At 42.1% G+C, this 25,855-nt stretch overlaps 1 protein-coding gene across 5 annotated transcripts in view; it reads right to left on the bottom strand.

Moving 5' to 3' along the window:
- Positions 1-25,855, bottom strand: part of THRB (thyroid hormone receptor beta) — a 432,256-nt gene that overhangs the window by 140,800 nt on the left and 265,601 nt on the right. For all 5 annotated transcript variants that reach the window (XM_036759243.1, XM_036759246.1, XM_036759242.1 and 2 more), the window contains exon 3: positions 18,741-18,801. The gene's annotated coding sequence lies outside the window, so the exon portion shown is untranslated. The remainder of the gene's footprint in view (positions 1-18,740; positions 18,802-25,855) is intronic.

The following is a 25,855-nucleotide window of genomic DNA, read 5'->3' as shown; positions in this document are numbered from 1 at the left end:
AATCTTGGCTGTCTCCCTCTCTCTGGCTTTTCCTAGCTCTCTCCCCTGGAGATCACCTTGAGGTTCACCATCATGGTTGGTGAGCCCTAGCCTTGACCATCTATTCATGGGGGGCCCCAGCCAAGGTCACGTCACTCTCTGCTTGACCTCTTTGGACTTTCCCATGACTTCACCAGCAGCCTTCTCCTCATGTGGGTATGCTGTCTCCCCTCCTTCCAGCTCCCTTGGATTGTGGTTTTCCCCCAACAGAATCTAAGTTCCTTGAGAGTAAGAACTGTCTTGTTTATATATTTGTATCCATAGTGCTTAACACTGTGCCAGGCACATTATAAGTGTTTAATACTTACTGCTCTTCCTCCTTCCTTTTTTCCCTCTTTGTCTGTCTGTCTCTCTGTCTCTCCCTCTCCCTTTTCCTCCAATGAAACCTTAAGGGATGCAGCTATTGGGTTAAAAAAGGATAGCCAATGTATAAGAACAAAATGAAGAAAAGATATTTTCCCTGAAGGTGGCAGGTGTTCTAAAGGGAGAGTGTTAGACTTAGTGCCAAGAAAACCTGAGTTCAAACACTCCTCTTGCTATTTCTTAACCTCCTTATTGGAGGTCTTCCTGCAGAGGTTGGCTGGACATACTTGCCTAGCATGTTATGGCAGGGATCCTATCAGGGAAGGGTTGGAGTGGATGGCATCTAAATCCTATGAGCCATGTGACCCCCGGCAAGTCAATTTCACAAAGCCTCATTTTCCTTCTTCATACCATGGGGGTGACAATAACCCCAGAGCCCATCTAGAACAGCATCAGGTAAATTATTTTTTCTGGAGTTGTGATTTTATTGGCACAAGGAGCCCCTGAGATAGAATCTCCTTCTATCATTGAAGACTGACACCTGTCTTGCAGGTGTCAATATAGTATTAAAGTAAATAGAAAGCTGGCCTTGGAGTTGGAAGATCAATGTTCTAGCCCTTTCTCTCACACATACTGTCTGCTTAATAAATGTCTACTGACTTAGATTTACCAACGAGAGGCAGCTGGATGGCATATTGGATGAAGCCCTAGACCTGGAGTCAGGGAGACCTAAGTTAAAATCTGGCCTCAGAGGCTTATAAGCCACGTGACCTGGCCAAGTCACTTTGCCTATGTTTGCCTCAGTTTCCTCAACTGTAAAATGGGAATAATAGTGTTATTTTTATATAATATAACATATTATATTATAATAATAATTATAATTTAACAATACATTTATACAATGTTATATATAATACATAATAATATATGAATATATAATTATAATAATGAAATGTAATATATAATATAATAATTATATAAATGGTTATTCCCTTCCCTCCACTGTAATATATGTAAAAGTACTTTATATGTACATTAAAAATACATACATAGTGTACATAGCAGTACTTTATAAAATTTAAGTTTGTTATTATTATGGGTTTATTTGGATTTTTAAGCCAAAAAGTACATAAAAAATCCCATAAGCTCAGCAGGCACTTTGAAGCATTGATTTTTGGAGTACAATGAAAAATGCTGACTTTCTAGAATTTGTCACCTTTAGCACGAAGGGCTGGTGCCATACTTACAACACACACCAATTTAAAAAGATCGTGTCCCTAAGAAGCAAATACCACTCACTGTATTACTCAAATAATCACCATTCCCAACCAAGAAATGAAAACAGAAGCTCCCAGGTGAAGATTTAATTTGATTCAACAAACATTGTTAAGCATCTTCTATATAAATAAGACATGCACATGGGGATCTGGATCTCCCTAGACACTGGCCCTGCTTTTTTTTTCTGGAGGTGATCTATGGATTCTTTCAATTGGCATTTTATTTGCTATAATCAGAAGTTGGGGACAGGTCTCTTCTATGCTTTCTTTCACTATGTTTTTAATAGCTTTTATCCTATTGTGTTCTTCTGGGAGACCTATGATCCTTACATTATCTCTACACATCTTATGTTGGACATCCATATGTTTGGCTTGTGTAGTGAGCACATTTTCTTGTCTTTTGCTTCTTTTCCTCTAGACTGTCCTTCACTTTTGTATGTTTGCATTCCCAAGGTGTTGTTCTCTCTTTTGTTTCTTTGGTGAGGTTCACCCTTGCAGATTCAGGTTTTCCTATTTTTCTCAGTATTTTTGCTGTGAAAGACATAAATTCTGCTCTCCTAATTCTCATTTTCCTTTGAAACCACTCAGGAACAGTGTGTTATAGTTCCATGTTTTCCTCAGATTCCACAGGGTTCTCTGTCCTATCAAATCTTGGATCATTTTCCTTTGTTTTGAAGTATTTATTCATAGATGCCTGACCTTGTTTGCCAGGCTGGCGCCCATATTTGTTTCTGCTGTTAATGTTTCCTCTGTTGATTTTTCTTCAGTCAGGTCAACACAAAGGCTCTGCAGGCCTTCAGTTTGGTAGGCAGTCTTTTCTTCTACACTTTTCCTCCCACACTCTTTTCTTTCACACTTTCCTCCAGAGCCTCCCGATCACTGGGCTAGCTCTGGAAACGCGTGTGTGAACCTCATCATTTATGTGTACTTCCCTGGAAAGTATAATGCCAACATAAGTCAACTTATCCACAGCATTCAAAATTTCTCCATTTGCTGTAACTGGCAGTTCCACATATGGCTGATACGGTGTTGGCTGGTGGAGAAGCTGTTTTCTTGGTGATAATTGTGAGGCTGAAATAGCATAAGCAGCAGAGAATTGCTCCATACTTTGTTGCGTCTCAGGCTCAGAGGCTGCATCAAGTGCCCAATCATCTGTGAACAGAAAGTCACGCACCAACCCTCCCTCTACTTTAGTCTTGGCTTGTAGCCTTTTCAAGACAAATCATTTACCATCAGTGTGGTGGCTAATCTTGATGCCATTTTCATCCTTATTAAAGGTTGTCTGACAACATCATTGTAAACATCATGCTGAAAAGCGTGGGAGCAAGCACACAGCCCTGCTTTACTCCACTGGTGACTGGGAAAAAGCACGAGAGCACCATCCATTATCCAGAACCTGGGCAAGCATGCTGTCATGGAACTGGCATACAATACTGATGAACTCTGGGCAACCAAGTTTTGCCATGATCTTCCATAAGCTGTCAGGATAGGTAGTATCAATGAACAATGTGCACAGACCTCTGTTCTTCTCCTGGCATTGTCCAGCAGTAAACATCATTGCAACTGTTCCTCAGCTCTTTCTGAAGCCACACTGCCTCTTGGGCAGATGACCATCTTCCAGGTGAAGGATCAGCATATTAAGGAGGATCTTGCTGACAATGACTAAGAGACATCCTTCTGTGACTGTCACAGGACAACTGGTTAATAGCTGTTGATTAATAATGGGTAGGGGAAGACATTCATACAATTTATGGGAGTGTGTGAGGACTCCAAAGGAGAGGTTAAGCCAAAATGTTAGGATAAATCTGTGGAGGGAGAGATCATTTTCAGTGCCTGTGCTTGGAGCTGGTGATGCAATGATTAAAAATGACCTTCCCCCATGGAGCTTATATTCTACGTGGGGGGAGGAGAGGATGTGGTCCCTACTCAGACCAATTAACAACAACAGTAATAACTGTTAACATTTATAAGGTGCCCCATGCTTTTCAGGCTGTTTTACATGTTATCTCATTTGATCTAATCCCAGTTCCCTGGTCACCATGCCCTGACTAAGGATTTACTGAGAGCCGCCTCTAAGCTCTGTGCTGGGGATACAAAGAAAAAGCAAAAACAGTCTCTGCCTCACAAGGAACTTCCATTCTAATGGGCAGAGATTGATGGGAGCAAAGGAGAAATCCTGACAAAGTGCTCAAAGAATATATGGGGAGGGAGAGAACACTTATAGCCACCGATGATGGGGGAGGGGCAGATCAAGGATACAGGATGTCCCAAAAGTTTCCATGCAGTTTTAAGCTCCTAAAGCTGTGCACATTCTGGTTATTTTTCTGTGTGCTCTCTAACTACTGTGCTCCCCTGTCTCTCCTAGACTGTGATTTATTATTATTAAAATGAGTTTGCTAGACTTCCTGACCTCAAAGGTCTCTTTTAGCTCCAAATCCTATGATCCATGAAATATTAGAGTTTATGGGAACTACAATTTTCTTCACTAATAATATATGTGAATCAGAGGCCTCAAGATTCCATTTTGGAAATATTTTTGGCAGATGAGGAACTCACAGTGAACTTGCTTGTGTGTTATTTATGTAAAGAAATAAAGAATATCTCTGGGGAGAATGAATGAATGGCCAAGTCTTTATTAAGCATTTACTATGTGGCAGGTATCATGGAAGGGGCTGGGAATGTGAGTACAAGAAAGTGAGGCAGTGCCTGCCTCAAGGAGTTTGCATTTTAATAGGAGAAGATCACACATTTAGGGATTCCTGTGGCCAGGAAAGATAGCTCTTCACAGAAAAGTCAGCCTGAATGGTGAATGGAGCAAACAGACTGACTTAGCTCTATGAGAAATGGCAGTGCTGTTTAGTTCCTATTCTCAGAGCTAGACTTGGAAAGGGGATAGGGTTTGGGGTTGGAACAACATAGTGTGGAGATGGTTGGGATGTGACTTGGTGGGCCTGAGACCCAATGGGATTAGGTGGCTGCTCACCAATCAGAGCCCAGCGTCACAGGGAGGGGCCATCTGTTCTGGGTGGTGTGTAGGAAGCAGGGCATGGAGTTGGCGAGGAAGTGGAAAGTCCAAGAGTAATGAATTCTGCAGCCATGACAGCAGAGGAATGCTGAAACTCCCCTGAAGTCAGATGCAGAAACTGTTTCTCATTTAAAGAGATCTTAGATTTTATCTTTATGATTCGTGGCACTACTTCATCATGTGCAATTCTCATTTCTGTGGTCAGTTTTCCAAACAGATTCTACCCAAGGTGATGGAGGCTTGGCTTTTGTTCACTCAGTATCTAAAGTGTGCTTCTCAGGATGCCCATTGATCATTTTTCATTCACACAGTATGACTGGCCCTTCTCCCTTTCTAACCATATTTTTGTTGTTGTTCAGTCTTTTCAGTCATGTCTAACTCTTTGTGACCCCATTTGGGGTTTTCTTGGCAAACATACTGGAGTGGTTTGCCATTTCCTTCTCCAGCTCGTTTTACAGGTGAGGAAACTGAGGCTAACAGAGCAAAGTGACTTGCCCAGGGTCATGCAGCTAGTAAATGTCTGAGGTTGGATTTGAACTAGATTGGATTCCAGATTCTCTGGCTCCAGAGCGAGTGTTCTTTCCACCATTCCACCATTCATATGTCCTTGGTGATATCTTTCCCAGCACTTCTTGCACGAGTCACCTCTGGTAGCAAGCCTTAGCCAACCTGTGGCCACTATTTGTCTTTTCATTATTCTTTGAACCTCTTGCAGTTTCCATCTTCTGAGAACATATATTTGATGAGTACTTTGCATCCTTTTTGTGGATCTACTGTGGATGGTAAAGTTGTTCTATTTCAAGTTACTATGGATTTCATTGAGGAGGCTTTGGAGTAATACGGGCCTGATGAAATTTCTAAGATGTCATCTTTGCATGAACTTTGGAGAACCTTGTATTAGGTAAAGGAGTCTTCTGTTCAGATTCTGCATGGGTTGTGGGCCAGGATGTCCTGGGAACCCTCGGGTTAACTCCCATCTTACCCACACCACCATTCAGAGCATTGTGGAATAGACCCATCACTAGACCCTGGATAGACTGACTTGAAACTCAGATATGGGCCTTTTGGGCAAAAAGTATTTGAGGACTGTTCTATGGTTTGAGTAAGGAGTTTCTGAGACCTCTACAGAACCTTTTGGCTGCTGCTTTTATTTCCTTGTGGATTTCTTTTTCCCAAGGGTCATTGACTATGTGTTTGGTAAAGTAATTCTCTTCTCTGAACCCTCAGGCTCCAAGGGGCCCATAGAATCAGATGTACAAATGCCTCTCAGGAAAGCAGAGGCCATCCTCCATAACTCAGATGAATGAACATGTTAGACCAACACTTCTCATTGTCTCATGCCTTTGGGTAGCCTCACTTGGATGTTTTCTCAACAAAGTTATCTCTGTATTTGTACCTGTCAGAGAATCTCATGTCACTTTAACATGTGTGGGAGGCAGCTTGTTTGTAAAGAATCTTTAAAGCTGCTGTTTCTTCTACTAAGTCAAATACTTCTTAGAAATCTACAGAGAATAAACAAATATGGCAGGTTCTTGTGCTCTCTGCATTCTCAGTCTGTTGTGTGAGCTACGGGGCTGCTGTAGAAAATCAACTACAAAAGCCTTCCTGTTCCCTTATTGTGTTTTCATCAAGGATACCATTGGTCCATGCATAGGCCATCCTCTGAAGAACTGACAGAGATGAGAAAGTATGGATATGGGTCAGGAGTAGCTGATGCTTTCTTGGTAACTTTAAAAAAAATACAAGTACCAATCACAATCTTTTCCATTCTTTCAAATTTTCTCTCGTTGAGATATACTGAAATTTGCTCCATATATTATTTTTAAAACTGTGTTGCCTTCAGTGGGGATTGGTTCCAGATGCATATTTAGTTATATCCTGGCATTTTCCCCACCTCACTTTCTTAGGTATCATTTTCTCACAACTGGGACTGGTATGATAGAGTCCAAATGCAATGATACGAAGGGTGACAGATCACTCCAGAAAGTGATCTGTTCCATCTGATAGATTTGTTCCATTCTATGCATCTCATCAATTCAGTCTGGCTAAGTTTGACTTCATTCTGATTTCTGTCCAGACTCACCATCTTACTGCTTTTCACTGTTTTGTGAGGCCATGCTGTTTACAATGATTGATCATCATTTCCCATAAAGCTAGGTGGGGCAGTGGATGGAGAATGGCACTGGGGTCAGAAAAACCTGAGTTCTAATCTGGCCTCAATCACTTACTAGCTGCATGACCCTGGACAAGTCACTTAATCACTCTGTGACTCAGTTTCCTAATTTGTAAAATGGGTATAATTATTAACAACTACCTTGTTGTGAGGATCAACGGATTCTTTATCCATGTAAAGCACTTTGAAAACTTCAAGGTGCATATTAAGTACTGGCTATTATTGTTGTTGTTGCTTTTATTTTGCAAATGAGTTTATATTTTATTTTGTACAGCCGATGGCTTTTGCATCTTTCCGTGTAGCAAGGAGATTAAATATTTGCTGGCTGAGGTGATTTCTGAGCACATCAGTCTCATTATTGTAGTATCCACTTTGCATCAGTTGAGATTCTTTAAGAAAGGGTGATAGTCAAAATCAATGTCTTTATTTCTGTCTGTTTCCTTTTTTTCCTCCCAAAGTTGACAACTTTTTCCAATAGGTTAAGTTATAGCTGCTGCAATAACACCCAATATCTTCTCCACTCTGTCCTTTCATCTAATTTGGTATTTGCTTTGTCCTTAAGTAGTACTACATTAGAAATAGATATAGCTTCAGTTTCCTGATCTGAAAAAAATGGAATGAACAAAGCATTTATTAAGCACTTACTATGAGCATACAAAGAGAAATGTAAGACAGTCCTGGCCTTTAAGGAGCTTTTGTTCTGATGAAGAAGACAACACACATGGAAGATGTCAGCTTCAAGTCACATGGAAAGGTCCCATGGTCCTTAGGGCGCAGCAGCCCAAGAGATGGTAATCCTCTTCTTTAATGCCCCATTCCATCATTTCCATCAGTTTCCGATGTTGAACCACTTGACACTAGGCAGGAAACACTGGTATTCCGAAGGCTCTTGGGATCAGGGTTCTAGGCTGTCTCCATCAGGGTCTGAGAAGGGATGGTCATGATATGACCTGCCTGGAACACATTGCTCCCTGTCTCTCCATCAAGGTGGGTGTCTTTCTGCCTCGCTTCAGCCGACTTGTAGGACCTGCAAGTGGCCATTGGCTGGCAGCTGGTGGGGATGGCTGGTTCCTTGTCCACGATTCTTTGCCCAAGAAAGAGTTCCTTCCCAGGACAATGGCTATGAGGGCTGGGCTGGATATAGGACCAGTGTTCTGGGGGAGATAATTGGACCACCTGATCCACCCACCTAACAGGGTTGCTGTGCAGCTCAAAAAAGATAACAAATATTTCAAAGATTTAATCATCTGAATTTGAAGCAGTGAGCTGGTACAGTAGATAGAGGGCTGGATTTGGAGTCAAGAAAACCTGAGTTTGAAATCTGCCTCAGACACTAGCTGTGTGACCTTGGGCACATCACTTAAATTCAGCCTCTGTTTACTCATCTATAAAATGGGAAACATAACCTACTTCTCAGGGTTGTTGTGAGAACCGAACAAGATAAGGTATATCACAAACCTTACAGTGATCTGTACAGTTGTTTTTTTACACCAGGTGTGTCCCAAATAGAGTAGAGAGCTTGATCAATATTCACTGATTACGTAACTATCAGCTCCTTGAGGACAGGGACTATTTTTTGCTCTTTTTTTTGTTTCTTCAGAACAAGAGCTACAGTAAGTGCTTGATAAATATGTGTGGATTGATTCGTTCAATTTATGAAGCCGTTTGAACCTGGCTACATCCAGGGTGTTCTAATTCTTTTCTTGAAGGAAATATTTATGGTGGCCAGGTAGGAGACTTATGAACAGTCTAGAGGTGCACAGCCTCTTCCATTTCTTGATCTCATTTTACATTTTCCACTTTTTTGCCATCTTCTTCCATGCCAACTTTGCGCTGATGTCTCTAGGCATTGTTAATATCAAGCTGAGAATCTCCTACTTCTTGATAATTTCCATTGGCTATTAGCACCCAAATGATAATTGTCTTAAAGGAAGCCTATTAGTTTAGGCTTATTGAGAATACTGTAAGGCAAGATGATCAATTGTTCCATGAAATTATATTTCCTGTTGCCTTTGGACACACAAGCCCAAATCCCTTATTTGTTAATCCTGGGGGAGCCTGTGATTCTTCCATTTTGTGGCAACTTTTTAATGTCTTTTCTAGTAAGAATGTTAAGAGAGACATCACTTAGTTTCTCCCAGTGATATGTCAATGAAGTATGTCCTTGTGGAAAGAATACAGAGAGGTATGTTACTGTTTGGAGATGGGCTCAGAACCATGTGGTTCTTAGTAACCTTGGCCCACTGTCCACCATTCTACCTGCCACCATCTCTATAGAAGTCGTATTGGCTCTGTCCATCTCATGGGTTGCCATGGCAAAGAAAATGATCACCTTATGACCTACCTTCTAGTGAAGAGACTCTTCACGTTGAGCTAGGTTTGTCTTCAAACAAAGCCACTGTTGGGAAGCTGAGTCTTCCTGACTCCAGGCCTGACATTCTATCCATTGAGCTACCTAACTGTCCCTTTGTTGGCATAGCCTTTGAAAACCCAAGGTCATCTCTACACCCTAATAAAGCATTGCAATAGGTCTTTGATGGTAGTCACTCATTCTCAGTAATGGAAAATTACTAAGTGTTACCAGTATTCAAATCCAAAGAACAGAATTATCCTACCAGTCTATAATAACTATTCTGAGCCAAGTGCCTAATGGCCCTGACATTGAGATAGCCGACATTGAAAGTAGCCTTCTAACTTATCAAAAAATCTCCCCTTGATATATTTTCTTAATTTAGAAATTAAACACGTGAACATATGAATAATATCACAGAGAAAGAAAAAAAAGATGTTTCGCTGAATAGAAAGCAACAACAAATAAAACTCAAACCATTTATTTAGCTGGTTACTACAAGAGGGCCTGCCAACCCAGGAATATTTGACTAGTTGCCTGCCATCTTGGGAATTTGTCCAGTCACCTTTGTAGACAAAGTATAGCTTTGTTCACAGATTAAAATGGTTAATGAATCTTTGTAAGTGTCTATGATTCTGAAGTAATGAGTGATCCACAATCATAAAAAATTTATAGGGCAAGAAATTGAAGCAACACCCAAAGCAATGATTAAAACTCTGAGGCTTCAGTATGGAGCCTTGCACCAGGTATTGCACTGTTTAGTAGGAGCCCAGGAAAGCCCAGTTTTGAGGCCTGGTGTTACCCACTCGAGTGTGTTACTTTCTGGCCTAAAAAAGCAGTGCAAGTGTCAAGGAAGACTATGGCGGCAGGTTGGTTATAGACACCTTCCTTTGCTTTGTATTCCCAGGGGCTAGCATGGTACCTGGCATATGGTGGATGCTTAACAGAGTTTTCCTCTCTCAGGTTACCTTCCTTCTACTCTGTATGTACAAAGTTGTCATCCCCATTGGAATTGAAGCTCCTTGAGGGTAAGGATTATTTTTACCTTTCTTTCAATTAATCAATAAACATTTATTAAACTCCTACTCTGTGCCAGGCACTGTGATAAACACTAGAGATACAAAAAGAGACAAAAGACAGCCCCTCCCTTCAAGGAGCTTATAATCCAATGGAAGAGATAACAAGCAAATAAATACTCACCAACAATTTTTATACAGAATAAGTAGGAAATAGTTAAAGGAGGGAAGGAACTAAAATTAAGAGGGGTTGGGGAAGGCTTCCTGTAGAAGACAGGATTTTCACTGAGACTTAAAGGAAGTCAGGAAAGACAGTAGGCAGAGAAGAGGAGGGAGAACATTCCAGGCATGGGAGACAGGCAGAGAAAATGCCCAGAGCCAAGAGAAGGAGCATCTTGTTCATGGAACAGCAAAGAGGCCAATGTCTGTATCCTCAGTGTTTTGCATAGTACCTAACATATAGCAGGCACTTAATAAATGCTTGCTGACTGAATGACTGACTTATTAATTGATCAACTTAAATATTCTCTCCCAAAAAAGTTGATTGGTTTAATGTGGGTTTGGGGCTTCATGAGTTTGAAAGGAGGAGAGGAAGAAGGAGAAATGTGAGGGAGTAATGTAAACTCTGATGCAAAAATTGAGAGTTAGCAGGGAGGGGAGCAAGGATGGAGAGTCTCGGGGGAAGCCGCCATGCAAGGGACAGTGTAGAGGGCAGAGGGTGACAGAAGGGCCCAAACGGGATCTGATGATCCGGGCTGGAGACAGGAAGGAGCAGAACTGTGTGGTTTCAAAAACAAAATAAATGTGGGTGGAGCAGGAGGGAAGTGAGGGGAAATAAACAAAGCTTCATCTTTCATTCCCTTTGGATGTAGGGCAGCTCTCCATGGTTCTCACACGGATCCCTCCCATCTTGGAAATTCTGTTGTGCTTATAAATACAAGGTACCACGTGGCATTAGCATGAAATCCTTCTCTATTGATTCCATGCAACTCAGGTTTGTGGGGGCCCCCTGCTCCCCTGTAATGACTCACATTCTTAGAGCTTGTCAAAAAACACTTCCCTTGGAATGACCTCTTGGGGTTAGTGGTATGAGAGCGCACAGGAGAGAGTTCAAATCCTGCCTTACCTTTTTATGCTACATGACCATGGGCAAGCCATTTTCATTGGGGAGATGGGGATAATGATACCTGATTCACTTAGCTCATGGCATTACTGTGAGCTTCAAAAAAGATAATGAACACAAAAGTGCATTTTTTAAAGCACCCTATATTATTTTATACACATATATTTATAATATTATTTTGTTTCTGTCTAGAACTGTGGCTTCCCATGTAAGGGGAACTCCCATTGTGGAAACCATTTCCATCAGTGCAGACTGGCAGCTCTTCTGTAGCTTATAGTCTCAGGCCCACCTAGGTAAGTGGTTATGCTTATGGACGGACACCCTGTAAGTATTGCATTGAAGGTAAGACTTCAACTCAGGTTTTTTTGAGTCCAGGACCAATCTCATCCAGTCTCATCATTACTAATACCAATTTACAGATGAAAAAATGGGGCTCCAGAAGTTAAGTGACTTGTTCAGACTTACATTGCTCCCGAGAGTCAGCAGCAGTATTTGAACCCAGATCCTGTGCCCAAATTCAATGCTCTTTCTACTAAACATGGCTCCCAAATTTCATAAAGGGAGAAAGGCATCTTTTACTTCTAATATATCTGCCAAGGGGCCCATCATGGAGTTGGGCTTATAGTAGGGACCCAATAAACAACTACTGATTGATAGAAATCCTTTTGCTTCCTCCCATATATCTAACGTAATGCTAGGCACACAGTAGGCACCTGATGAATCTCTTTTGATTGAACTTTCTGTAAGAATTTTGCTTCAGGTATTGCAATCTGGTTAATGCTGAAGAATAAAATCGGGGCAGAAACTTTGGGTCGTTGGTATTTCCAAAGACACTAAGTGGTCTTGGGACCTGGATGAGCTCTAACATAAACTTTCAAAATTTCAAGTTTTCAGTTTCAAATCCATGAAATGGACAATCACAGAAGACTCTTTCAGGTCTGTATCAATGGGCCACCAGAAGTCAACGATAAACCTAATTATTTGAGCTGAATGACAAAGAAGGAGATGAAGGCAGGGAGTCCCCTGACATTCCCCAGAACCACCCTTGGCCCTTCCACATTCCATCTCCATGCATTTGCCCCGGCCATCCTGCAGGCCTGGAACACACTCCCTCTGGCCCTCCACCTCACAGAAGCCTCTTCTTTTGTTAAGCTGCAGCTCAAGCACCATCTTCTGCATGAAGCCTTTTCTAATTCCCCTCAAAGGTGACTGCCCCCTCCCAGACTAAGCTACACTGAACCACTTTGTAGTTATTTATACCTATTATGTATTGTGTATATATTTATTAACTTTATATTAATGCTACATATGTACATATACATGTATAAACATACACATATGTATGTGCATACACACACTTATTTATATGAACTTGTCTTCTCCATTAGAATGTATGTTCATCGTGAGGCAGGATTGTTTCGTTCTTTGTATTTGTAACCTGAGAGGCTAGCACAGTGCCTGTCACATGTTGTTTGGTCATTTCAGTCGAGTCCGACTATTCATGACCCCATTTGGGGTTTTCTTGGCAAAGATACTGGAGGTGTTTGCCATTTCCTTCTCCAGATCATTTTACAGATGATGAAACTGATACAAACAGGGTGAAGTGGCTTGCCCAGGGTCACAAAGCTAGGAAGTGTCTGAGGCCAGATTTGAATTTAGGAAGAATAGCCTTCCTGACTCCGGGCACCACCTAGTTGACCTTACCTGGCACATAGTAGGCCCTTAATATATACTTAATTTTTTTAAATTTTCAGTTTCAAATTCTCTTCTTCCTTCTAGCCCCTCTCCCACCCATTGAGAAGGCAAGTAACAAGATACTAGTTATACCTGTGAAGTCATATACAACATATTTCTGTACTAAATACTTTTGGGTTTGTTGATCTGTTGGCTAACTTGAGGTAAGACTTGGAATATTCTCCCCAATTTAAGGAAGAGTTATACTTTCTGATGAACTATATTAAATCAATCAATTAACCAGCTGACAAGGGTTTATAAAGTACTTACTGTGTGTCATGCCCTGTGCTAGGCACTAGGAATACAAGCACAGAGAATATGACGATTCCTATTGGAAAAGGGCCTACATTCTAGGCCCATTCCATTTGTAATCTAGTTTCCTCTAATACCAAAGAGAGTATATGCAGTGTGTGCAAAATCAACAAAATTAAGTGAGCAAAGCTTTTCACCTTCTTAAGGTTAGACCTATCAGAGTGATTCCATATCATTATATCAGAGTTCCAAAAAATCTCCCTCCTTTTCCTGTTCTGCATGTCCATCTGTATGAGACACCATGTTCACATTAGGAACTCTGTAACTTTTTATTTAAAAACAAATCCAGTCCATACACCATCCTTATCCTTAAAGTGCTCCATGAGGGAGAGGACTAAAACAATTTGAAAGTTCCATCTGGACTTGGATGATAATTTGAGGTTCGGTCAAGATACAGGGGCCTCTAGGTGATGCAGTAGATAGAGCTCTAGGCCTGGAGTTAGGAAGACTCATCTTCCTGGGTTCAAATCCTGCCTCAAATGCTTACTGGCTGTGTGACCCTGGGAAAGTCACTTAACCCTGTTTGCCTCAGTTTCCTCATCTGTAAAATGAACTGGAGAAGGAAATGGCAAAACCACAGCAGTACCTTTGAGGAAAAAACCCCAAATGGGGTCATGGGGAGTCAAACAATAACAGGATACAGGGAGGGTGGATGAAGGTAAAAAGTACTGTAATTTATGAATGTCTGTTTAATCATGAAATATTGAAACATGATCATTTATGTTACGAAGACCACTTGGATATATAATAGAAACTCCTTTTGGGTGTGGTTGGCTAGGAAAGTACTGAGACCGCTGATGACTCTAAAATTCTACGAAGATAGGGTTCTAGGGAAGTAGAATCCAGAGGATATGGATTCAAATTCTACTTCTGCCACTCTCTACCTGTGCTGTGTGACCTTGGGTAAGTCACTTTGCAGGCCCTAGGTTTCCTTACTTGTAAAACAGGAGTGGGGGGTAGGGGAGTCATCAAACTCCAACAGAAATGGGGGCGGCTAATCCATATAAAAGGCTCCCTATGGGCTCCATACTGACTTAGTTTTAAAATGTAACATTATTTTATTATACTTTTATGGGTTTTGTTAAATATTTCTCAATTACATTTTAATCTGGTTCATCTTCTTATTCGACACCTCTGGTCTAGGTGACCTCCAAAGGCCTTCTCCTTACAAGGCTATGATCCCATGGTCTGAGACCCAGGGCAAAATGTTCAAATGCAAAATGAAACCAAGGGCTTTCATTCTCTGAGCTCGCCCCCAAGTTCAACCAAGCAGAAAGGCTGTTTCTGACTGCAAATACCACTCTGGGAAAGCCAGAAACATGGTTTTCACCACATTTCGTTTTGAACTATTAGCAAGGCTACAGGCATTAATGTAGCCTTAGACCAATCGTTTTCCATAACAAAGTACCCAAGTCCTAGAATTTTGAGTTTGTTGCTTTGAAGGGGAAAGAAAAACCAGAGAGAAGTGGTACTACAAAGCTGGTTTCCATATCAAAGCCCAGCACTCCTTTTAATTTGCTAGGCAGTTTTCATAGTTTGAAGGAAGCATTTTTGAGAAAAACAAACAGAAATGAGTTTAGTTATAGGTTTAGATAATTTTGTTTGTTTTAATAAAAAAGGGCTTGATTTTTCCTTACACAAAATGGATAAGTAAATGGATGGGTCTGGGAGATCTTGTCTAAGTTGGGAGGATCTCTAAGGGGGCAAATTTGGTCAGGAAGAATAAAAATAACCTCTTGGACGCCCTGCTGCTTTAGAAGTTCTCCAATCTGGTTGCCTGAGACATGCTTGAAAAAGCAATGAATTTGGAGTTATTGGACCTTGATTCAAACGCCAGCCCTCCACTTACTATCCATGAGATGCTGGGGAAATCGCTTCTTGGGTCTCATTTTTCCTCATTTGTAAGATGGGGGTGTTGGAATCTCAAAGCTGTTCTGTTGAATAGTCAGAGACCTGAGGTTTTCAAAAGAGCACAGCCTTTGGAGTCAGAGGCCCTGCCTGAGCTCAGATCTGTCTCTTTTGTGGTTATGCAGCCCGAGGCAAGTCATGTCCTTATACTGCCGGTGCCTCAGTGTCCTCACCTGTAAAATAAGTGCTGGACTTGACCACCCTGGAGGTCCCTTCTAGGCATAGAGCTATGATCCCAGGATGTCATAATATTCTGGAATGACAGTCCAGATGCAGCCACACTTGGCATCTTAACAGAATTGATTTAGGGCTGGCAGGGACCTTAGAGACCACCTATTCTGACCCCTCAGTCTACAAATAAGTAAGTGACTCGTCCAAACTTGAACAAGTCTGTCTGTCTGAGGAGGAATCTGAACCCAAGTTCTCTGACTCCAGAGATGATATTCTTTAAAAATCTTCTGGCTGCTTAATATCTAATAAACCACTCTGAAATTCATTTATTCAGACAGCATCATGGGCTTTTTGAAAACAAAAAGCAGAGTTGGCAATTCCATTTCTAAGCATTGCCCCTTTTTTGAAGCAATTGGGGTTAAGCAACTTGCCCAAGCTCACACACCTTAGTAAGTATCTGAAAGCGAGATTTGAACTTAGGTCCTCCTGATTCCAGGGTTGGTGCTCTGTCCACTGTGCCACCTAGCTGCCCCTAACCATTGCCTTTTGCCAAATGTCTGCCAAATGCTATTCTTCTCTTTGGCCCGGGCATCAAAAAAAAGAAAGAAATTTACATGATAACTTTATTATATATTTAAAAGGAATAGCAAGTTGTACATAACAGACTTGCAGTTTCATGTGCAATTGTCCTTTTTTTTATTATACTGTGTTATAGAAAGGCTTGTTTTATTACATAAATTAAAAAAATAAACATAAAAATTACTCCTAGCTCTTCCTTAATTTTTTTTCTTGCTGTGTTCCTCTTCTTCGCTCCTTCCTCTTCCTCCATTTTTTCTAAATGATTTACATTTTGGGCTAACTCTAGTTTCCTTCCTATTGCCAGTCCTTGTACATGCAAAATAGATAACGTCAGCGAGCAGCAAATGCAGCAGGCACTTTGGTCCTGGCAAACCTTGGAATTTTCCATTTCAAACCTCAAAGAGAATGCTCCTAGGATTTTGTCTTACAACTCCTTTCGGGGCCAGTGGATCTGGAGTCAGAGGGTCTGGGTTTGAATCCTAGCTCTGCCATTGATGAAATGAAACCTTGGGTGTTGACTTCAAGTCAAATCAACAAGGATTTATCCAGGGGCAGTTAGGTGGCGCAGTGAATAGAGCGCTAGCCCCGGAGTCAGGAGGACCTGAATTCAAATCCAACCTCAGACACTTGACACTTACTAGCAGTGTGACCTTGGGCAAGTCACTTAACCCCAACTGCCTTGCCTTCCTCCCCCCCAAAGCCCCCCCCCCCCAAGCATTTATCCAGTTCTACTGTATGTCAGGTACTAATATAAAGAAAGGCAAAGACAGCCCCTGCTCTCTAGGGGCTCACAGTCTAATGGAGGAGACAGCATTCAAAGAACTTTGTACAAATGAGATATATACAGGATGACTAAACATGCAGAAAGTTCTAAAATTATGGGGTATTGGGAAAGGCTTCTTGCAGAAAGTGGAATTTTAGTCGAGACTTAAAGGAAGCCAAGAGGTGGAGACGAGGAGAGAGAGAATTCTGGCCATGAGGGACAGACAGGAAACAAACAAACAAACCCTACACTCCTTTGGTCTCAGTTTCTGCATACATAAAATAAGAGAGTCACAGGACTAAAGATCAAATTCTGTCCCTATAATTTATTGCCTGTGTGTTCAATCATTTTTGGTCAGGACTGACTCTTAGTGACCCCATTTGGGGTTTTCCTGGCAAAGGAAGGGCTGTGCCATTTCCTTTTCCAGCTCATTTTACAGATGAAGAAACTGAGGCAAACAGGGTGAAGTGACTTGCCCAGGGTCACACAGCTAGTAAGTGTCAAAGGCCAGATTTGAACTCAGGAAGCTTCCTGACTCCAGGCTTAGTGATCTATCCACTAAGCCATCTAGCTGCCTACTGTCTGTGGGGACTTTGGGCAAATCACCTCACCTCTCAAGGTCCCAGCTTCCTCATTTGTAAAATGAGGGGATTGGACAGGATGACGTCTAAGGTATCTCCCGGCTCTAAATCTATGACCTGATTAATAAAGGCCTTAGCAAACTTCCATAGCTGAGTTAGGACACAGCCACTATTCGGGGTGTGGAAACTCTCTTAGCCCATTTTCTTCATTCCTCCTTAACCTCTCACACACTCACAAAGCTTGTTAAAATACTCTCAAATGCCTGTCATTTAAGTACAAATTTCTTCCCCCAACTGGTTTGAGCAACAATACAGAAACTGTTGTGCCCCTCACCATCCGGCTACACATATGCTGAACATAAACATAAGTGTTTTCATAAAACATAGATCACCTATGAATTAGGGAAAACCCCTGCAAACTCTAAAAGGTCTACCTTTAGGGAAATTAAAACCAGTATCACTTTCCACTCTGGCCAGCCAACATGCGCCGTGCTAAGTCAAGAAGGGTTGACATAATTCCTGGGTGATACCCTAGGGATGATAAGTCAATATCATCGAGGGTAACTCCATATTACTATCAAAGGTGCCTTGGTGCCCATCCCAGCCAGAGATAGAATGTATGAGAGGAGATGGAGGATATTCTGGGCACTATTGTGAGCAAACTCACGGCTATAAAGTCAATAATACAACCTATGATAAATTCACCAATCAACAAAGGATTCTAACTGGGGAATGAGAAGCATCGATTGAGCAGCTCCTTAGCACGGCCTGCATGACTCTAGTCCCCCTGGGTTAGTAGACCTTGTGGGTTCAAGGTTTCTTATGAAAAGATGGGGATGAAGGAAATTTGCCTTAAATTAATTTTAAGGCTCAAGTTATCTTGGCAGCTGTCAAGAATCATAGACTGAACTTCTTAAAACTACATTCACAGCACCCATGTGAGGATCACTTCACAAATGAAAACCTTAATTACTTGGCATCCAGAATCCAGTTGTCAGCATCCTCCAAATTTGGTGCCCTGGGGGAAAGACTCATTGCCCCACCCTGGTTATACCTTTGATGTCAGCTCTATTCATAGAGACCTCACGAGAAAGGATTTCTAAGGCATCTCTAACAGTAATCTGATTAAATTTTAGACTTCCAACTGGGTGACCCGCTGCTCTCATTGTATAAAAAGATGTGGTCTCTGTCCTCAGGAAGGTTACATGATTTGGGACAGTGACTCAGCCTCATGGCTGGACATGGAAACATGGCAACATTCACCCAATGCTTCATGATGAAGGCATTGGCTTGGCTGTTTCTCCACATGCATGCACGACTTGCCTATTCATCAAATAACTGAGACATGTAATGCAAGGGGGGAAGATTCTGGGTCCAATAACTTACCAAGGTTATCTCCAGGGATGAGAGGCAACATTGCTACCGAGGTCAACGAGGGCAGGAGTTCCTACAGGAAATGAAAGACAAGCACTGCCTGTTAGAATGGGGAAGTGCAAGCAGTGGATTTCAACTGTCCCCGATGATGGGACATGAACCTTAATGCAATAATAATAATAGATAACATTTGCAAAGCACATTATAGCCAGTATCTCATCTGATTCTCACAATAAAACAACAAGCTTATTATTCTCCCCAGTACACTGATGGCGTAACTGATGCTGGAAGAGGTTAAGTAATTCAGTCAGCTAGTGTCTGAAGCAGGCTGGGACCTCAGGTCTTTCTGACACCAACCCCAGTGATGTATCCAATGAGCCATTCAGCAACTTGCATCCCAAGGGACTCTGTCTGGATTTAATGCTTATTCTATGGGAAGAAATGTGAATTCACTGATAAAGCATTAAAATATTCAAATTTGCACCCCCCAAAGTGGTAACTTTGTTGTTGTTTAGTCTTTCCAACTCTTTGTAACCCCTTTTCAGGGTTTTCTTGGCAAAGATAACAGAGTGGTTTGCCATTTCTTTCTCCAGCTCATTTTACAGATGAGGAAACTGAGGCCAATAGGGTTAAGTGACTTGCCCAGGGTCACATAGTTAGTAAGTGTCTGAAGCCAGATCTGAACTCAGGAGGATGAGTCTTTCTGACTCAAGGCCTGGTGCTCTATCCACTGCACCACCTAGCTGCCCCCAAGTACCTCATACCAGTATTGGTTCATCCTTTATTCTGACTGTCAATTGTCTTACCCTCAGACATATTAGGGAAGTGGGTTGTAGTAGAAATAACACTGAAGTTGGAGTTAAGAGCACTAAAGTACAAATCCCAGCGTTGCTGGTATGCACTACCTGTGTTACCTTGGACAGGTCATTTTACCTGAGAATAAGACCTCAGTTTCCCAATCATATGTCCTAATAAGGACATATACCTGTAGCAGACTTTTATTTTTAGGGGAGAGGAGAGAACCACTGTACCCATGATTTCACCTTCTTAGGGAGTTCTGAGTGATAACCTTTCTTTGCCAATGCCGATTGCACATTCTCTGGCATTCATATGCCCTCAATGAGCCCCTCTGGGGCATGGAATGTTAAGTGATTTCCCCCAGGATCAGAGAGCCCCAATGTGTCAGAAGAACTTGAACACAGGGCTTTCTGCCTGATGCCATCATCTCCTATCCACTAGCTTGATGTGAAGGTCAAATAAGGTCATCTCTATAAAAGGCTTTGAAATCTTTAAAGCATGATGTGAATGCCAGTTATCATTATGTCTAGTGTTCCCCTCACCTCCCAGGGCTCCTCATGCCTCCCTCTGGCAGCTCCCAAAAGAGAGAATGGCATGGCTTGTGTTACATCACGAGCTCATGATAATGCAGTGAAAGTTTAATAAAGCCAGCCCCAGCCGCTACTTGACACAGTAGATGTCTATCACATCCCATATGCTTTGGGCTTGAACGTCCAATGATGTGGGATCACACAGCTAAGTGAAAGCTGGAGGTGGGAGGAGAACCTGGGTCTTTCTGATTCCAAGTACAACATTTCAGGCAATCTGAAACACTGCCTCCCCAATATGGGAGAGCAAGCCCAGGACTTCTGATGGCACCCTACCCAGCAGAGCACTACCAGTGACTTGAGAAATGCAGGTGGCTGAAAGTACTGCTAGCCGGCTTTGGACATGGCTCTTTCCTACCTGTTCTGATGAGCATCACATCATTTTTATTTGCCTCTAAGTAAAGCTGGGGTAGCAAGGTTCATAAAGTGCCAGGCTTGAAGTCAGAAAGCCCCATCTTCCTGAGTTCAAATCTGGCCTCAGACACTTCCTAGTTGTGTGACCCTGGGCAAGTCACTTAACCTGCTTGCCTCAGTTTCTTCATCTGTAAAATGAGCCACAGAAGGAAAAGGTAAGCCATTCTAGTAACTTTGCCAAGAAAATCCCAAATGGGATCATGGATAGTCAGACATGACTGAAACCATTAAACATCAACATTAAAGTAAAGCTGTTCATGTTTAAGCAGAGAAAACACAACAACAAAACGGAAATGGATCAGTCCTTGCCCAGCTTACTGTAGAAAATGAAGTGGGAGGGGCAAGTCTGAGTTGGGAGGGGGAAGGGGGGATAGAATTCAGTCTAATTATCCAAATAAACAGAGAGTAAGAAGATCCCAGCAGCCATTTAATCAAATCAGCCAGCAGACTTGGGTGCTAACATTATGGGGATCTATCTATAATGGCATTACTCAGACCAGCATGTAATTAGATCCACTCAAACCCTGCCAGCCAAGGCTTAAGGGAGAGTTGGTGGCATGTGCACAATTCTCGTAAAGCCCGAAAATGAAATGCGTCCATAGTGCTATCTGATGATGGGTTGGTCTGACAGATGTTGGAGATTGGAATCAGCTGGTAGCTTAGGGAGGCTGTGCCTGGTGGCTGAAGGGGCCCTGGTTTAGGAGTCAGGAGAACTGAGTTCTGGTTAAACAAACTGAACAACCAGCTGTATGACCACAGGCAAGCTGCTTAATCTTTCTAGACCTCAGTCTCCCTAGCTGTATCATGGTGGTTGTAAAAGTGTTGCGCCGGATGACCTGTAGAGAACCTTTATATTATATTATGGCTCTAATATTCTGTGGTTCTAAGATTACAAATTAGAACCTTTAGGAGTTCACAGAATCATGGATTTTGAACTGGGGGCGGGGGGACAACCGGAGAGATCATCTGGACTACTGGTGCAATGGAGAATGCAGATTTGAATGGATTGCTGCTTACTACATGTGCAATGAGCAAATCACTCAATATTTCTTGGGACTCAGTTTCTTCAGCTGCAAAAATACCCAACCTCTATGGACCCCTTCGGCTCTACATCTAAGTTCCTATGATCTTTCTCAGTTTCTTTGGCTGTAAAAATGAGGCGACCGGACTAGATGAACTCTACAATTTCTAGCTCTAAATTTTGGCTGCATGAATTATTTTGTCAGATTTTTTTCCCTTTGGTGAGGGTAGGGTCCAAGGTAACAAGGGGGCACCAGATACCTGAGGGCCACTGGAATAGGGAAAAATGAGGCCAGAAATGGAGTTAAGAAGAGTGAAGATAGTTCGATTCCATTGCCTTCACTGGTTTTTTTCCTGGGACTTCTCCTCCTGGCTTCTATCTGTAAACATTCTTCCCAGTGGGGTCTACATGCCATTGCCCACCTCTGGGAGTTAGGATTCAGTGACAGAGAAGGATTTTATTTCCTCATCTGTTTCAAAATGAAATCAGTTTCTTTTCCAGGACATTTTGAACCTGGGTCTGGATGCATTTTGCTTATGAAAATGCCAAATAGGTCATAACATTCTCTCTCTTTCCTGGCCAATCCCATGAGATTAGCAGCTCTGGAAATTGGAAAAATAAAAAGATGACAGGGAAGGAAAGGTTTTGACCTCTTTGGAATTTCACCATGAAGTCCAAGGACATCTCAGAGTGCTGCTAAATTTGAAAGGCATGATGGCCATCTGAACCAACAGGGCAGTGTACAGTTACGGAGGGCTTTTCGGCAGTGCTCAGATAGCTCCTCACGCCCTTTGAAAAGCAGCTCTCCAAAAGGGGAGGGTGAACATCGGATTACTGAGTCTCTTCTCTATGAAGAGGATTTTATTAGAAGAGATCAAAGTCTCAGGACCATTTGGGCCCAACAGGTCCTGGCCTATTTCCCAATCAAGGAAGCCATTTTTAATGAATGGACCCAACAGTGCCTTCCTACTAAGAAGAAGAAAGACCAAGCAATAGAAAGGAGGACCTGAAGCTCGAAGCTTCACTCAACGTCAGTTTCCAACCGAATTACAGAATCTCAGAGGTGGAAGGGTCCAGGCTTCCTTTCCCCTAATTGTAAAACGAGGGGATTAGAACAGACAGAGGTCTATACTTGGGGCCAGGAAGAACTGGATTCAGATCCCTTTTCAGACACTGGACAAGCCACTTATGTCCCCTGGGTCTCCATTTCCTCATCTATAAAGTAAGGATATTGGATAGGAAGACCTCTAAGTTTGCTTCTATCTTGAAATCTGATATTGTGATCCTATGGCCTGGAAGGTTCCTTTCAACCTGTGCCTCGGAGGTCATCTGGTCCAACCCACAGCTGAACACAAATTCCCAAACTATCTGACAGATGGTCATCAAGTCTTTGCTTCAGGTCCTTTTTATTCAAGGTCTTCTTTCCATTTAGGGATAGTTTATGGGACTTTTCCCAATGGACCAAGCCTAAACTTGTCTCTCTGCAACTTATTTTACTGTTTCTCATTCCCAATTCTGAGACCAAGACTTCTCCATGACAGCCCTTCAAATATTTGAGGACAGCTACAGTCACAACTGACCTACCCCCTCATGCCAATCTTCTCTTCTTCAGGTTAAGAATTCTCATTCCCATCGAGTGATCCACATATGGCATGAAACTGAGGCCTTTGTCATCTTGGTTACCCTCTTCTGGTCACATTCTAGCTCAGCGGTGTCCAGCTCAAGCAGAAAAGGGGCCACTAACCCATACAGAAGTATCCTTGCAGGCCACATAACGACCTGATTTTAAAATGTAAATTTATCTATTTTATTGTATTTTTTATTCATAAATCTTTCCCAATGACATTGGTTCGGGCTGCACTCAGAAGGTTGTAGGCTGCATGTGGTCCAAGAGTCACATGTCTGAGTTCTCTGTTCTAGCTGACTAAAAGGAGGTCCCAATGCATCCCACACAACACTCCCAATGCAATCTAACCAGGGCAGAGCCACAGCAGAACTATCACCTCCTTCTTCCCTGGCACCACGCCTCTCTTAACATAAAGGCCAACACTGGATTTGCTTTCTTGGCTGCCACATTCCACTGATCTTTTCCCTATTCCATCTCCTCTGATTCAATCTAGTCCAGCCTGTTTAGATCCTTCTGGATCCCGCCTCTCATCCAGGGTGTTCACTCTTCCTCCTGGCTTTGCGTCATCCACACATTGATGAAATTCATGCCTTGAGCCAAGTCATTGATAAACATGTAAACAGTCCAGGGTAAAACACAGATCCTTGAGACCTATGCTTGGCTAGAAAGGACTCGCCACTCAACCAGCTCTAACCCCATCTCGCTGTCCTATTATCGGCCAACCCACATCATTCCACCCTCACCACAAGCAGAGTATGAGCGACTTTATCAAATGCTTTGCTGAAATGTAAAAAATATCTATAGCATTTTCCTGATCTAACAATAATGAATAGTTAGTAATACATACATATTGCATCCATGCATATTAGACCATATATGTTATACATAATGTGTGTATATATACAACATATAATATATAATATAATTTGACACTTTAAAGTTTGCAAAGCATGTTGCGTGTCATTTGCTCTTCACAACAATGCTGTGAAGTGGTTGAAGCAACAGAGGCTGAGATACTTAAAGGCATCTAATTAAATTAAATCTAATTAAAGGCACATAATTAAGTGCCTGAGGTAGGATTTTAACTCAGGTCTTCTCTACTCTAAGCCCAACACTTTAGTCACTGTGCCACCTATTTGCCTCAGTGATAATGACGATCACCATGATAATAATAAAAACAACAAACATTTATATATCTTTTACATACATTATCTCATTTGATTCTCCAACAGCCCTGTGAGGTTGACTCCCCAACAACCCTATTTCGCAGATGAGGAAACTGAGCCTAAGACGGGTTAGGTGACTTGCCCAGGGCCACACAGCTGAGGCAGGATTTGAACTTGGTCTTCCTGACCTCCAAGTCCACCACTCTCTTCTCTGTGCCACCAGAAAAGACAGGATAACTGACTTCAGTGCAATTCTATACATTACCCATAAAGGTAATGTGTGTATCATAAATGAAGATACTCAGGTGGAAGATCTAATTTTGAAATATATAAAATCAAAGCTATATATATATATATACACATATACATATATTGAGCATCTACTACGTGCAAAGATATCTCTTTCTTTCTATCTGGTGGTATCGTGACTATACTAGACTCATTTTATATAGCAATTAGTGGAAAGCACTGAACATAGAGTCTGGGAGCCTGTGGAAGATTGGGGTTCAAATCCTACCATGAATCTCATCTCAATGGGTCAGTAATATCTGTAGTAAGACTTCCCTGGGTTCACAGGATCATAGATTTTGGGCTGGAAGGGACCTTGGAATCCATTGGGTGTGTCACAGTCCCTCTCGGTTTTTAGATGAGGAAACTGAATCTGGCAGAGCTTAAGCAATTTGCCCAGGGTCACCTAATAAGTGAGTCAGGACTTGATCTCAGATCTTCCTAAATCCTATTCTGTCTTCTGGACGACTTCTCTGCCACTGTTCGATGTGACACTCAAGTGAAGTACTCACATAAACACTGTATCAATGTCAGTAATTATTTTTTATTATTTTTATTTCTTGTTGGAAACTTCTTGGCCCTACAAAATGCCATCATTCCGCTTGCCAAGACCATTGGGCCGTACTTCACGTCCAAGATCACTCCATGCACGGAAGGCACTTTCTGTTGTTTTTCTGGTGTTTGGTCCACCCACACCCTCTCACCCGGTCCCCTTGTGACCAAACTCACACTTGTGCAGCAGGGAGGGCCTGGGTGAAGGGTGTAGATGGTTTCAAGCAAGCTGGCAAACCCACTGGCTCCCAACCAGAACAAATCAGTCCCAGAGCCCTTCTTTTTCAGCTTATTTCTACTTTTAGCCTTGGCCACATGCATCCTTTTTGGAAACGAGTTAAATCACTCAAATTCTCAGAAAGGACACCAAGGGTCTTCAGGCACATCTTTCATTCCAAATACTCAAGTCCCACCTTCTTGATGAGATAACAATCTTCTTTCTTAGTGGAGTTTAGTGAGTACTCACCCCTTTGAACCCTTTATGAAGGTTCAATAACACACACACACACACACACACACACACACACAGACAGAGGCAGTGTTCTATATTATTTTCTAAAGAGTCTGGGCACCAAATACGGCTTTACACTGACTCCCAGGGATCATCCTTGGATGATCCAGCTTATGACATCACCATGCAGATATTCCCTTATCCACGTTCCATTTTAAGGCTC

Source organism: Trichosurus vulpecula, chromosome 5, assembly GCF_011100635.1.
Source record: "Trichosurus vulpecula isolate mTriVul1 chromosome 5, mTriVul1.pri, whole genome shotgun sequence".
In the NCBI taxonomy this organism is placed as follows: domain Eukaryota; kingdom Metazoa; phylum Chordata; class Mammalia; order Diprotodontia; family Phalangeridae; genus Trichosurus; species Trichosurus vulpecula.
The sequence above is the reverse complement of the archived record's forward strand: the minus strand, read 5'-3'. Positions and strand labels throughout refer to the sequence as shown.